Source organism: Pan paniscus, chromosome 21, assembly GCF_029289425.2.
Source record: "Pan paniscus chromosome 21, NHGRI_mPanPan1-v2.0_pri, whole genome shotgun sequence".
Classification (NCBI taxonomy): domain Eukaryota; kingdom Metazoa; phylum Chordata; class Mammalia; order Primates; family Hominidae; genus Pan; species Pan paniscus.
In genome coordinates this window covers 24380862-24394611 of record NC_073270.2, presented here as the reverse complement: position 1 = coordinate 24394611, position 13750 = coordinate 24380862, and the positions used below count along the sequence as shown (strand labels likewise).

The following is a 13750-nucleotide window of genomic DNA, read 5'->3' as shown; positions in this document are numbered from 1 at the left end:
CGTACAAAGTACATTCACAAGGGTGGCGGAATATTACAAAGTACATTATCGCAAGGGCAGGGAGAGTGTGTTGTCACAAAGTCAATTGATCAGTTAGGGTGGGGCAGGAACAAATCACAATGGTAGGATGTCATCAGTTAAGGCAGGAACTGGCTATTTTCACTTCTTTTGTGGATCTTCAGTTGCTTCAGGCCATCTGAATGTATACGAGCAGGTCACAGGGGATATGATGGCTTAGCTTGGGCTCAGAGGCCTGACAGTATTAACAGGCAAAAGGGAAAATGAGCCATGCCTGGAGCTATGGAGCTGATTGAGTTAACATGGCCTGGAGAAGGAGGAGTCATTTATTGTCATTTATTGTCTTACCCCCAGACAATAAATGGCTTCAGCAGCAGGTAGTGGTGGGATGTGCTGAAACAGGGAGTGGAGGAGAAGCAGATTTGGGCAGGAAATGTGAAGGGTTGAATTTTGGCTAAATGGAGTGTCAAGTACCTGCAAGTTGCACTTGTATCAGGTGGCCCATACCCTACCTCTGGTTGCCAGCCAGTCTCCAGCCCACTACCCCAGTTTGCATTCCATTGGCACTTGGGAATACCAGAAATATTCTTACTTGCTCCTTGACCTGTTGTTGCCGCCTTCCAACCCCCATTATATAAAGAGTTCCTTTTTTACCTGTAATGCTGAATAATGTTCCATAACTGATTTCACCTAGTCCCTATTCTGAACATATGTGTTATTTACATCATTTGCTATTATTATCAACAGCAAAATTCTTATTCTGTGTATCCCTCCTTGTACATACCCAATATCTTGCTTGGGAGAAATTCCAGAAAATCAAATAGTCAACAAGCATCCAAATGCAACAAGCTACCCCAGTCCTGTAAAAGAATTGTTCGTTTGTGTATGTGTGTGTGTGTGGCGGAGGGGGGGAGGGCGGGGGTGGAGAGAGAGAGAAAGAGAGAGAAAGAAAGAGAGAAAAAAGAGAGAGAAAGAAGGAGGGAGAGAATACATGAGCAGTATATGCAGTTCATTAGATTCCTAAAATGAGGAACCAAAAAAAAAAATCAGTACATAGAGATAATGATTGACATATACAGTCATGCTTTGCTTAACAACAGGGCTATATCTGAGAAATGTGTCACTAGGTGATTTTGTCATTGTCTGAACATCATAGAGTGACTTATACAAACCTAGATGATAGAGCCTAATCCACACCTAGGCTGCATGGTGTGGTCTACTGCTCCTAGGCTGCCTACCTGTACAGCTTGTAACTGCTGGATGCTGCAGACAATTGTAACACAATGGTAAGTGTTTCTACATCTAAACATTTCTGAACACAGAAAAGGTACAATGGAAACATGGCACTATATCTTGGGCCCACCGTTGTATATGTGGGCTGTCGCTGATGGAAGCGTCCCTGTGCAGCACAGGACTGTAGCTCATTCCCACAACAAGCCCAGTGGAGAGAAGTGAGAGGGATGCAGAAAAGGAAATGAGGGAAGAGAAAGAGAAACAAGAAGAAAAGTATAAGCCAAATGGGGGACAAAGTAGTAACAAAAGGTTGCCTTTGAGCCAGGCAAGGGGTCAGGTGAAGCCAGCAAGCTGGCCTGGGAGGACAGAGGAGGAAGGAAGGAAGGCCTCCTACACCGGAGGCACCCCCCACCCTCCCACGCCCTGGGCCTCTGAGGCTCTGGGTGTTCCTCCTCCCTGGGCTGTGCTCTTCCTCCACCTTCCTCCTCCTCCCCTGCCCAGGTGGATTTCTTCAGTGCACAGTCAATTCCCAATTATGGGCGGGAGCCTCCTGGGAAATCCATCCTTGTTCCTCAACCCCCCTGGGTGCACATATGGACTCCACAGGCATCCCCCTGATGAGGGTGTTGCCTGTGTGCCCCGCCTCTTCCAGCCCTTCCTGATTGGCATCTGCCAGCTCTTGCTTACTGGGAGAGGTGCATGCAAAGATGCCTGCTGTCACTGGGGCTGCCTCCCTGTCACCTGGTGATGATTCTGTCCACTTTTGCTCTGTTTTAAGGCATCTATATAGTTTGGGATGCATTTGGGTTCAGAATTATTACATCTTCCACATGAATCATTCTTTATGACATTAAATGGTGGCTTTATTTAGTATGTTGAGAAATATTTTCTGAGGCCTACCGTGGGGTCAGGCTGTTCTAAACATAGTGGTCAGTGCCAGGTTCCACCGAGCATAAAATGTAGGGGCGCCACCTGCTCAGGTTGCTCCTGGGGGTCCACTGACCAGGCAGCATTTTCACCTGAGTCTTAAGTCCTCCGGGTAAGCAACTATATGCAAAGAGATGTTTTACCTCCTCTTTTCTAATGTTTATATCAGTTCTTTCATTTTGGGGCCTTAATGCATTTTCTAAAACGTTTCAGAACAGCATTTTATTTTAGTTCCTGAGACCTAGTTTCATCAATTTACTTACATATAATCTTTTATGGTCATTTCATTTTACAGATATCATTTATAAACATTATATTACTGGACCTTGGTTTCTTAGTAGGTCTTTTGGTAGGGAAATTTAGTAGGGAAATTTAATCCAGTCACATTTTTGTGGTCACTAATATTTTCTTTTAATCCATTCACAACTTATTTATTTTCTTTTCTTGTAATCATGATTCCTATCATTTTTTCCCTTTATTCATGTTTGGAGAATAGATTTTCTCTTCCTCTTCTAGTAAATTGGAAGTTCTCCATTCCGGTTCTTTTCTATTAGTTTAACTCTTATGTATTAAGATATATTACTCTTAAGGATCTTGAAATGGGGAGATTATCTGGGATTATCTAGATGGGACCAATACAAGCACAAAAGTTCTTGTACAGGAAAGAGGGAGGTCACAGGGTTATAGAAAATGAGACAGAAGGAAGAGAAGAGAGGGAGGCTGAGATGCGAGGATGCTGGATTGCTGGCTCTGAGGATGGAAGAAGGCAGTCCTGCCTTGGGCCTTGGGCTGGAGAGAGCAGGCTTCTGTTGGAACCAGGAACAGCAGTACTGTTTACAAAATGACAGCCACCATCATCACCAGCTTTACCAGCTCACATCAATTTTGACCTAGTAGGCAGGGCTTGGGAGAAGGAACAAAACACATAGTGGGTGGTGGGTGTGAGGGAAGCTTCACAACCTGTATCACAAGTTGAACATAGGGAAGCGAATCCCACTGAAACTGGTGCATGTCAGAAGCGTGGCGGGCTCATGCTATGAGCGAGGGCCTGGGCTCCCTCCCTCCCCAGGTTGCATACATCAGCAGAGCCTCTACTTCTGCATGTGAACAGTTGTATCTCTCTCACTTTTATACACGCTGCGGAAAAGCAGATCAAGACAAGACCTCCAGCTTCTCCCGGGATTGCTGTGGGAGAGCCCCTTCTCTGCAGAACTTTTGGAGCCACCTTGGGCTGGAGGGCCCAGATGAAGCTACTGAAATAAGTCATTTAGTGATTGAATGATTGATTGATTGATTGATTGATTTCTCTGTCTGTCTCCAGGTCTCAGTCCCTTCCCTCTGACCTCCCTGAGATTTCTCCAGAAACCACCTAAAGCCCTTCTCCATCTGTAGGATTAGGGGTCTCCTGAGAGGCAGGTCTCCCAAGAGGCTGCCAAGTCCATACTTGGAGAGCTCTGTCACATTTGGATTAGTTCCCTTTCAAAGCAAATGAGCCTGGGAGAGAAAACAGTTCCACAACCCCTTCTTTCGTAGACCCATCATTTACTGGCCACTTCCCAAGCCAGACGTTAAGCTGGGGACAACACCCAGTGCAGCCAGGCTCACTGTGAGCATGGGCACTGGCCTATGGTCAGCACCCCTGGGCTGCAGGCTCGCGTTTGGGAAAGTTGTCTAACCTCTCTGGCACTCAGCTATCTCTACAGAACAGATAGGATGGTCTGATTCAGTGATTCTCCTCACAGCAGGGCCCTCAAGTCTTGCTTCAGGAATTGCTGAATTAGGGAAGACCCTGTAGAAACTTCTCCCTCCGTCACATCTCCCTTTGTCAGACAGAAGCATAGGGGGACTTTCAGCAATTCTGGGACTGCAGCCTGGCACTGGGTTTTGTCTTATAGTTGAAGTTTGCTGTAACATTTAGCAATTAAAGCTGGTCCCACCGCAGGGTCACGTTCTTCCTTTGCAGCGAGCAGTCTCCATGTCCTATGCTTTTCCTACTTGCAAGGTGAGGCTGAGTGAGCTTCAGCAGGCACAGGACACACTTCCCATGTGCACCTATTCCTGCAAGGGCCCAGGTATGAGCCCTGAGGCTCCTGGAGGAAGGGCAGGCAGGGTTCTGGAAGCAGAGCATGCCAGTCGCCTGCACATGCGCACCCGCTGGGGCGAGCCTGCTGTGTGAAAGTCCCGGAGGCCCGTCACTGCAGTGTCTCTGGTGGCGAGATCACTGGGACAGGGGATGAGGGCCCTGGGGAGGAAAGGGAGAAGCATCTTCACCCTCCCATGGTTGTCTTTCTCAGAGAGGCCCCCAGACTCACGTCTTCACATCCATGGAAGCCTGGAAGCCACAGATGCTCCCCATGTTTAGGCAAAACCTAGGGGCTCCCGAACTCAAGCCCTCCCTATACTGCAATCTGAGAACTCTCTGTTCTTTGGAAAAGAGAGTTGCAGTCTTTCTTTGTCCCTGGACTACTTTGAAGTTGCAACAATCAAACTCTGTGTCAGCTCAGGAACCAAACGGACCTGAGAAGTAACATTTCTCAACTCTGGTGAAAGGAAGTCTGCAGCCAGCCCGTGGGAGGAGGCAGCGGAGGCAAGGATGGGTACCTTGCTGCTCTTCCATCTGTCCCAGGCCACTGCCTTGACCCCATCAGTGACTCACAAAAGTGTCCAAATACATCCATGGCCTAGACGGAGAAAGGCCACTGCCCTCCCATTCCAAGTCCACTGAAGCTGCTCTGCCTGCCCACGCTGCCCACTCCCGGGAGGCCAGCAGCCCTGTCTGAGGTGGGAGGCAGGCTTTCCTCCCAAGCTGCAGGTGAGCCACTGAGGGCTGAGCTGCATGGCGAAGCCTTAAAGCCAGAACATGGCAAAGCTGAAACTGGAGCTGCCTTCCGAGCTGGCCTGTGGCTGCACCTCTGCCCTCTTCCGGGTCAGCGACCTGGAACTCAGATGCAGGGTCTATGAGGTTACTGCAGAGCCAGCCTCTGCTCTGACCTCACTTCCCAGTAGCCAGTCTGCTCCCATGGCCCAGCCAAGATGTTGAAACTCGCTTCCTTGTGCTAAAACATGGCTAAGAAAGAAAGCTCTTAGCTAGGATTGACCACAAGGTAGCCAGACACTGCCTGCCTGAAAAGATGGTTAGAATACTGAGGGGAGAGTGTTTCCTTGCACTCTTCAGCCTCTTTGCCTCCCACTACCCAAGGCTGGCCCCACAGCTGTGGGCAGTTACTCAGACCACATGGCTCCTTTGATCATGCCCCGTTGCCCTGTTCATTCTCTTTGTCCTCTGTTCCACATGGCTTCCTTAAGCCCTGGTCTTCCCACAGCTTGGGCTGAGCCTGCCAGGATGCAGCCAGGGAGGTGGGAGACTGCCAGTCACTGGGAAGCAGCCCTGACTCAGGAGGGACAATGGTCTGTGCGTGTGTGTGTGAGAGAGAGAGAGAGGAGTTTCTGAAAACGGGGTACTGACACCAGGATGGGGATGCTTCCTGTGTGATTGGGGTCAGGGTGTGGAGCAGAGGAGGGCAGAAGGCCTTGTGTGGAGAGCATCTAACAGCTCTGGGCAGGGTGGGAGCACAAAGGCACTGTCAGCCATTGCCACCACCAGCAGTGCTGCCAGGTCCGCACAGGAGGCTGTCCAGACGCTGAAGTCACCTCTCCCCTTCTGGAGGCCCGACACCAGTCCCTCCATGGGAAAGAGCAGATGCTTAGGTGGGCCTGAAGAGCGGCTCCCGTTCACCCTGTGGGAGGTCGATGGCACTGAATTGACCCAGCCCCAGTACATCCAGCTGAAGCTTGTGAACTCGGCACAAGTTTATTTTTGTTACTTCTCTTTGGTCTATGAAGAAAAAAACAGCTAATTTTGAGGGTGAGAAAAATGCACCAAGTAATGACAGAGATAGTGTGAGTTATGCTTTAAATCTATTTTATGGCCCTTTGATTATGACAAAAAAAAAAGAGAATTATCTGGCGTGGTTTTGTGACAATAATTATACAGTGGGCACTGACTGAGCTAGAGGATGCTGGAGGGGGATGAGGTCGTTTTGACCCTTCCCCCCTTAATTTCCCATCTCATCCCCAGTCCTGCCAGGAAATTGGAGACAAATTCCACAGGGTATCTGAGGAGAGGGAACAGAGGGATATTTGCAAAGGGAAACCAACAAAGGAGGGTAAAGGACCCACAGTCAGTGAAAGGGGCACGTGCACCATCCCTAGACCCCACGGGTGAAGGATGCAGTGGTGGCCAAGCCCAGTGTGCTAGTTTCCCATGGCTGCTGAACAAATACCACTGCCTTGGCAGCTGACAGCACAAGTTTGTGATCCTACAGCTCTGAAAGTCAGAGTCAGGACGGGCTCACTGGGCTCTGGACAGTGTGGGGGTGGTGGGGGTGGTGCTGCATTCTTCCAGACGCTCTAGGAAAGAACCCATTTCCTTGCCTTTCCCGGCTCCTAGAGGCTGCCCACAGTCCTTGCCTCATGGCCTTCTGTCTTTCAAGCCTGCAGTGAGTGGAGTTCTTCTCGTATTGAATCACTTCAGCTCTGACTCCCCTACCATTCTACCATCTTTTAAGGAATTTGGGCCTATCTGGATAATCCAGATAATCTTCCTATTTTAAGGTCAGCCTATTAGCACCCTTAACTCCCTCTGCAACCTGAACTTCCCCTTGCTAGCTTGCATAATATATCCACAGATTTCAGGGCTCAGGATGTACACATCTCTGGAAGCATTGCTCTGCCTGCCACATGCACTGGGGGTTGCTGTAGGTGGCAGGGAGGGACTGCCCAGCAGGAGCGCTGGCCCCTGGCGGAAAAATGCAGCTGCTGTTAAGTGGGTTCCAGCAGCCAGTAAGAAATATCCCAACACTGGCTCCAGCTGCACTCATGTTTCCGCATGTACCCATTCCCCAAAATTAGCCAAATGCAGCCATCAGTGGAAGGGCTAGGGAGCCTGTTAATGGAGTCCAACAATGGCAGACTCCCAGGACCCAGAGCGGCCTGTCAGTGAGAACCATGAAGCCTAACACCAGAGTGGAAATGAATATAGAGTTTATCATAGATATGTATTAAATATATATATATATATACTCTAAATATATATCTACACACATATACATGTATGCATATATATGATTCTGGAGTTCAGAAGGATGTAACACAAATATGAAACACCTACTAAAAATGAAATTTTTAATTCACCTAAAGATACAAAAGTAGAAAGACCAATTGGGAGTTTATTACAGGTGGGAGTGAAATGTATTCAAAGGAAAGAATAAACTCCCTCAACAGAGTAAATAAAAATACTGGGACACGTGTGAACAAGGCATGTGCATGCAGTTACCCAAGCTCCAAGAACTGCCAACCTAATGTTTATGGTGCTCAAGGTTTAGACCATAGATGAAAGCTCCAAGAGCCAGGGCACCCCAAACGTTAACGAGTCACATGGGGGCAGGGGGAGGAGAACTTCTCATCGCCAATGAGACAGTTCCCCTAAATCCTCAATGAAACAAGTTCTTCTTGGAGCTGATGTGGCTGAGAACTCTTGGGACCCTGTGTTGATGGCACTAAAAGAGAAAGGAAAGAAAAGCCAGAGGTAAGACTCAGGAGTTATGAAGGGGCCATTTTCCTGGCTATATATGATAGGTAGTCAGAACTTTAGCATGTAGGATTTGTAAATTATCTTTTATTTTTTTATTTTTTGCTACACTATTATGTGTTGTCTTACAGAAAAAAAAATCTGTGTGATACCAAGATGCTGTTTTAGTGCAGAATATCAGGGATTTCTGAAGAATATGCATAGACAAAAGAAGGAGGAGGTGTCTTGAAATTCAGAACATGGGGTATAGAAAGTTCTAAAATCCTATAACCATGGAATCCTCATAAGCTTCAGGAATGGGGAATGGGGCTTCTTCAAACCATGCTTTTCTATAAAACTGGTAGGTCCCAAAGGAAAGAGAAGCTGTGGACCTCGGTCACTGTCCACACACCTACAGGCAAGCCTGCACCTGAAGGAGGAGTCTAGGACCCCCACAGCACCCACCCTCACCATATCTGTGTTGGTGTCCTCGCATAGGCATGCTGTGTTTCCCAGTGTGTCCGTCTTGTTTCCCAGTAAGCCCTAAGCCCCTTGATTTACCATCAAAGGAGTCAATGAGTATTTCACTTAAATTATTCCAGCAAGTAAGAAAAGTGGCAAAATGTTCTAATGTAGTCAGATTCACAACATTCTCCAGTACAAACTACCAGCAACCGGGGAAAATTTCTACTTACAGCAACAACTAAAAACCATTTGGAAGCTATTTAGGAGCAAAATGGTATACAGGATCTTTGTAAAAAAAAAAAAAAATCTAGGAGATTTAAATACTTTAATGTATTAAATATTCTTTACATGTCAATTGTCCTGCATGTTAATGTACAGAATTAGGTGGTTTACCATTGACATTCAGCAGAAATTTTTAAGACTTGAGGGCAGTTCTTCTCAAGCTTTAATGTGCACACAAACCACCTGGGATCTCATTAAAATGCAGATTTTGAGTCAGTGCGTCCAGGATGGGCACGAGATTCAGCATTGCTAATAAGCTCCCAGTGCCACTGATGCTGCTGATCCATGGCCCACATCTGTGCAGCAAGTCTAATGGAGGACATCTAATTTCCCACTGGATCCACTTCAGTAAGGGCGTTCCTCAGGGAATGAGCCAGAATCAGGGCAAATCAGACCATGTGTGGCCCCATGCTCAACCCCACTCTTTCTCATTCTTCAAAAGTGGGTTGGGTTTGCAAGATAAAAGCAGCCCTTGGCTGGGGTGTGATTTTTTTTTTCCTCTCCTACTTTTTAAAATTAGCAGTTGTTCCGTATATCTTTGTCCATTTAGAAGACTCAGTCAAGAATGCTTCTTGCGGCTGGGTGCGGTGGCTCACGCCTGTAACCCCAGCACTTTGGGAGGCCGAGGTGGGCAGATCATGAGGTCAGGAGATCCAGACCGTCCTGGCTGACACAGTGAAACCCTGTCTTTACTAAAAATACAACAAATTAGCCGGCCACGGTGGCGGGCACCTGTAGTCCCAGCTACTCGGGAGGCTGAGGCAGGAGAATCGCTTAAACCTGGGAGGCGGAGGTTGCAGTGAGCTGAGATTGCACCACTGCACTCCAGCCTGGGTGACAAAGCAAGACTCTGTCTCAAAAAAAAAAAAAAAAAAAAAAAAAAGAGTGCTTCTTGCCTGTGGGATCTACCAGAGCTATTTATCTAGGGGTGAGTTACGGTCATCTTACACATGGAGATTGCCTGTAACAATTGCAAAAGAGCTTCAAATTCAAAATTCAAGGAACCCCAATCAAGAAAATGTAGTCACAGGGCAATTCTCAAAGTAGCCATGTATGGTCTGAGCACGGTGAAGTCCTCCAGCTCCGGAATACCTCCTGATTGCAGGTTCCATTTGCCCTCCCGTGAGCAGCCATGGTGAGCACCCCAAACTCCTGGCCTCCCCAGCTTTGGGGAAACTAGTACTTGTGACATATTTAATGTTAAATCTTCCTGTCAGGAATATTATCTGTCTCTCCATTTTGCCAGATCTTTTGTTCCATCAATAAAAGTTCAGTTTTCCCTCCTTGAAGTCATTGTAAAGCTTGTCATTGGGTGTGTTCTATGCGTTTGTTGTTGTTGTATTATAAATGTTATTTTTATCATATATTTTCTATATATGCATTAGATAGTAAAGAATTTCATTTTTACATTTTGAAGGTAAACATTTATATCTATAAATAAAGTTACTTTAGCCTGTTACTTTCCAAATTCTCCAGAATTTCTCTGGTCCTCTTTGGCGACCTAAAGAAAGAGACTGAGGCAAAATGAATATAGAGAGTTTATTTGGGCCAAGGTGAAGGACAGCAGCCCAGGACACACTTCCACATTGCCTTGGGGAGGAGTGCTCCTGTTCAGCTTTTGCTACAAGCAGGCTTTTAAAGGCAAAAGGGGACAAGGAGTGGGCGGATACAAAGGTGTTTGCCAGGAGTTCTCATTGGTTCACAGAAAGAACTTTGGATGGTGATTGGCTCTACACTGTTGAACTATATAGGGTATGGATAATGGTGTCCGGCACATGGCACCCTGTAGCTACTTGGCATCCATTAGTCTAGAGTTCACATAGCCGGCGGCTTCAAGAGGTCATTATTTAGTTCAAGGCAGGAGGGACACATTGCTGCTGTGTCTGCTGTCACATTTCAATGCCCCTCTGGGCTTGATAATTAAAGGGGACTCACATTCCTCAGATTAAAAGTTTCTTTTTTTCCTCACCTTTACAGCAAAATCTTTCAAAAGAAGTGTCTGTCCTCATGATCTCCAATTCCCCTCTTCTTGCACTCTCTGGAACCTACTCCAGTCTGTTCCACGCTCTCACCAGGGTGAGCAATGACGTGGGAAGGTTGAACCTGCGGTCAGCTCCGAGCGCGCATCCTCCTTGACCCGCCCGCCATGGCTGGCACAGGTAGGCACTCCCTCCCTTCGAGGACAGCACGTCTCTGTGGCCTCAGGGCTCTTGCCCGCCGCCTCTCACCTGAGAGTGGCGGGGCGCAGTCCTCAGACATCTCTGTCTCTCCTGTACTTCCGCCCTTGTTGATTTCCTCCAGTCCCGTGGGTGGGAGCCACATCTTCATTTGCATGTACCTAGGAAAATAATGACTTCATTACTTTATCCAACTCATTTGTAGCTTTAATGTTTTTGTACTTCTGAAAGATTTCTCAGTCTTTAGCTCTATTTGTGGTTTTCTCATTTTTATAATCTGACATTGGCTTGTGTGTCTTTTAGGGACATTTTATTTGTATTTTCTTGGTGTCTTAGAGTACGTTTTGTTGAGACATAATTCTTTACCCCACCTAACGCTCTTTGCCTAAATTCCATGATGCCTCATATTAATATTTTCTCCCCTACTTTGTTTAATTAGCAGCTGTTCAGTGTATCTTCATCCTGAGCAAATTTTCAACATGTCAGGATTAGTTTGTGGTCAAAGTGGCTTTTATGAGCATCCTGTGAGTTTTATACTCTAATAAAGTCTAAGACTCTCTAGTCTATTAGTTTATAAAATCCACCCACATTTATTGTCTCTATTATTGTGTTTTATTTCCTGGTTTTAGCTTGGGTAAATTTTCATTCCTTTGGATTTCCCTCTCATGCATTTGTGCATGCTACCTGATGTTTCCATTCTGCTATCACTTACTGCTAAAGTTTATTAACTGTTCATTTACCCTGGTATTTTTTTCAACGTATCAATCAGTATCTGCCTAACATAGCCTGTTAGACACCTGCCGTGGGAAACTGGTTTTTCTTCTTCCATGATTGCTCCTTTAAAAAAAAGGTAATTAATCATTTTTCTTTTTTAGAAAGCAATTTGTTCTTTTTTTAGTAGGAGCCAACCCCTAGATTGGTATATTCTCCATCATGAGAAAAAGCACAGTAGTGATACCTAACTGTTTTCTAGGGTCGACTAAAGAAAAATATCAAGTTTTTCAAGAATTAAAATTATTTTTTATTCCGGAGTCTTACTGAAGACCGTAAATGGAGGTCTACAGCCCGGGAGCAGTCCCCTAGAGAAGTTCCATCAGACAATTCTGAAATAGGGCTTCAGCCAACAGTTTATATATGAAGTGTGGAGGTTCAGTATGTGCAAAATCACATCACACTTGCTCGGAAGTTACAGTAAAGCAGAATCACGTGAAGGTTTGGGTGTAAGAATCCACCTGGTTATAGATGACAGAAGCATCATCACTAACCCCAGCAGGCATCATCTTATGTGCAGCAGGAAGCAGGGACTAGGACGGTTTATCTTTTAAGGAACATAGTGGTTCAGGCTAGAGACGTGGGGGCCGTGCGGCACTCTATCTTGTTTTGTCTTCAAAGCGTCTTTCCGGAGAGCTGCATGTTGTTGCAGAGTCAGGGGCATTGTGAGATTCCGCTGCAAGCAGGCAAGAGCACACAGGCTTCTCACCATTGCTACTTTGTCTCACACTAGCACATACCCCCACCATGCTTTCCCCTTTCTTTAATTTTGTTTTAAAACAAAATTAAAGCAATGATATTTGCAGAGGTGATTTCCAAACTATTTGGTCTCATGGGCTCTCCACCCTGGACTGGTTTCCTGGACATTTCAGTAAGTGCTGGCTTTCAGGTGGCTTCTGTGGCTACACCAGTGGAGCGAGTTTCATCCACAACGGAAGTCAAGGCAAAATTCCACAAGCAGGTGTGGCTTTTACCTCCATGCCCTGAGGTTCTGTCACCTTGCTTCTGGAAAAGGGCTCAGTCACTGAGTCTTGAACTGTCAGATTTGGAGTTTTATCAGCTTCACCTGGGTGGTCAAGCTACAGCATGGTGTAGGTGACAAAGCCTCCAGGAATATGGTTAGCAAAGCAGAAAGCCGGCGTGTCCACACAGAAGGTGCCCCCAGCAGCTCACTCAGAATGTCTCTGTATTTGAGGATGCAGGTGTGTTATTAAAAACAAGGAATCTGAAGGAGTTTGGAACCAGAAAAAAGGAACAATGATTGCTCCAGGGACATGATGCTCATTTTATTGTCTTCAGGCATCATAAGTTCACAGCCAAAAATGTTCCTATCTGGTAATGGGTGGCCATCATCAGCGTCCGAGCACTTGCTCTCTTCCCTGGGCAGGATCCAAATAGTACATTCTCAGTGTCGCCTTCTCTGGACCCCAGCTGACTCCCAGGTGGCCCTGCAGTTGCCAAGCCCCTACACAAGGGGCCAAGGTGCATGTCCATCAAAGACATCTCTTAGCCATTGGGTATTTTTCTGTGTATCACTCACACCCTTCACCCTGTCCCCTCCATAGCGAGTGGTAGGCATCTGAGGAGGCGTGCCTCAGTCTCCCTGCGGGGACCCGACAAGGGATGGGGCAGAGGGAGGGAGGGAAGGCAGCAGGCCCTGAATCCATCGGACAAACCTGATGCCCTGGACTGTGGGGAACTTTGGGGGATTCACATGGAGACTGCAATAGGGTAATTTTCAGAAAGTTATAAACCTAGACTACTTACAAACACTGAAGGAGCGTCTGATTCCCTCATCTCTGTAAAGAGACAACCAGCAATGGGCGATACTAGCTGAAGGAGAACTGGAGGAGTCGTAGTTATTGGGCATGAGGGGAAATCCCAGGTCAGTTACATAACTGGTTCAGTTCCTAAAGAGCAGAAAATCCACAGCATCTGGGGAGATCTTTTCTGCTGCACAGAAATCCCTGGCATCTCCCTTGGACAAAAAGCTCCACAAGTTAACGGTAAATTTAGAGTCTGGCCTTAAATCAATAACAAAGACCGAGTCAAACAGAGGCACTTTCCCTAGATAACTCCATCACCCGCAGTAGGCCTGTTAAGTAACGTTCCAAAATGGTGGTGGAAGCTTTGCTGATCTCCCTCTGCCTTTTTCCAAATTTCAAGCAATTTTTTTTCTGGACAGAGTTACAGAAGAGAGCAAGAAGGAAGTAACATGGCCTGGGGGTGGGAGTAAAACAGTCCCCTTCGCTGAGGCACAAGTGGGTCCCCCAGAGCCCACCCCCTGTTCACCCTCCACCTGCACCCC

General features: G+C 46.7%; 1 long non-coding RNA gene across 1 annotated transcript in view; it reads left to right on the top strand.

Annotated features, from left to right (window-relative positions):
• LOC129394859 (uncharacterized) overlaps positions 1-13750 on the top strand; it is a 41031-nt gene that overhangs the window by 4568 nt on the left and 22713 nt on the right. Inside the window, exon 2 of the long non-coding RNA XR_008622245.1 lies at positions 10472-10653. This is a non-coding gene — a long non-coding RNA (uncharacterized LOC129394859). The remainder of the gene's footprint in view (positions 1-10471; positions 10654-13750) is intronic.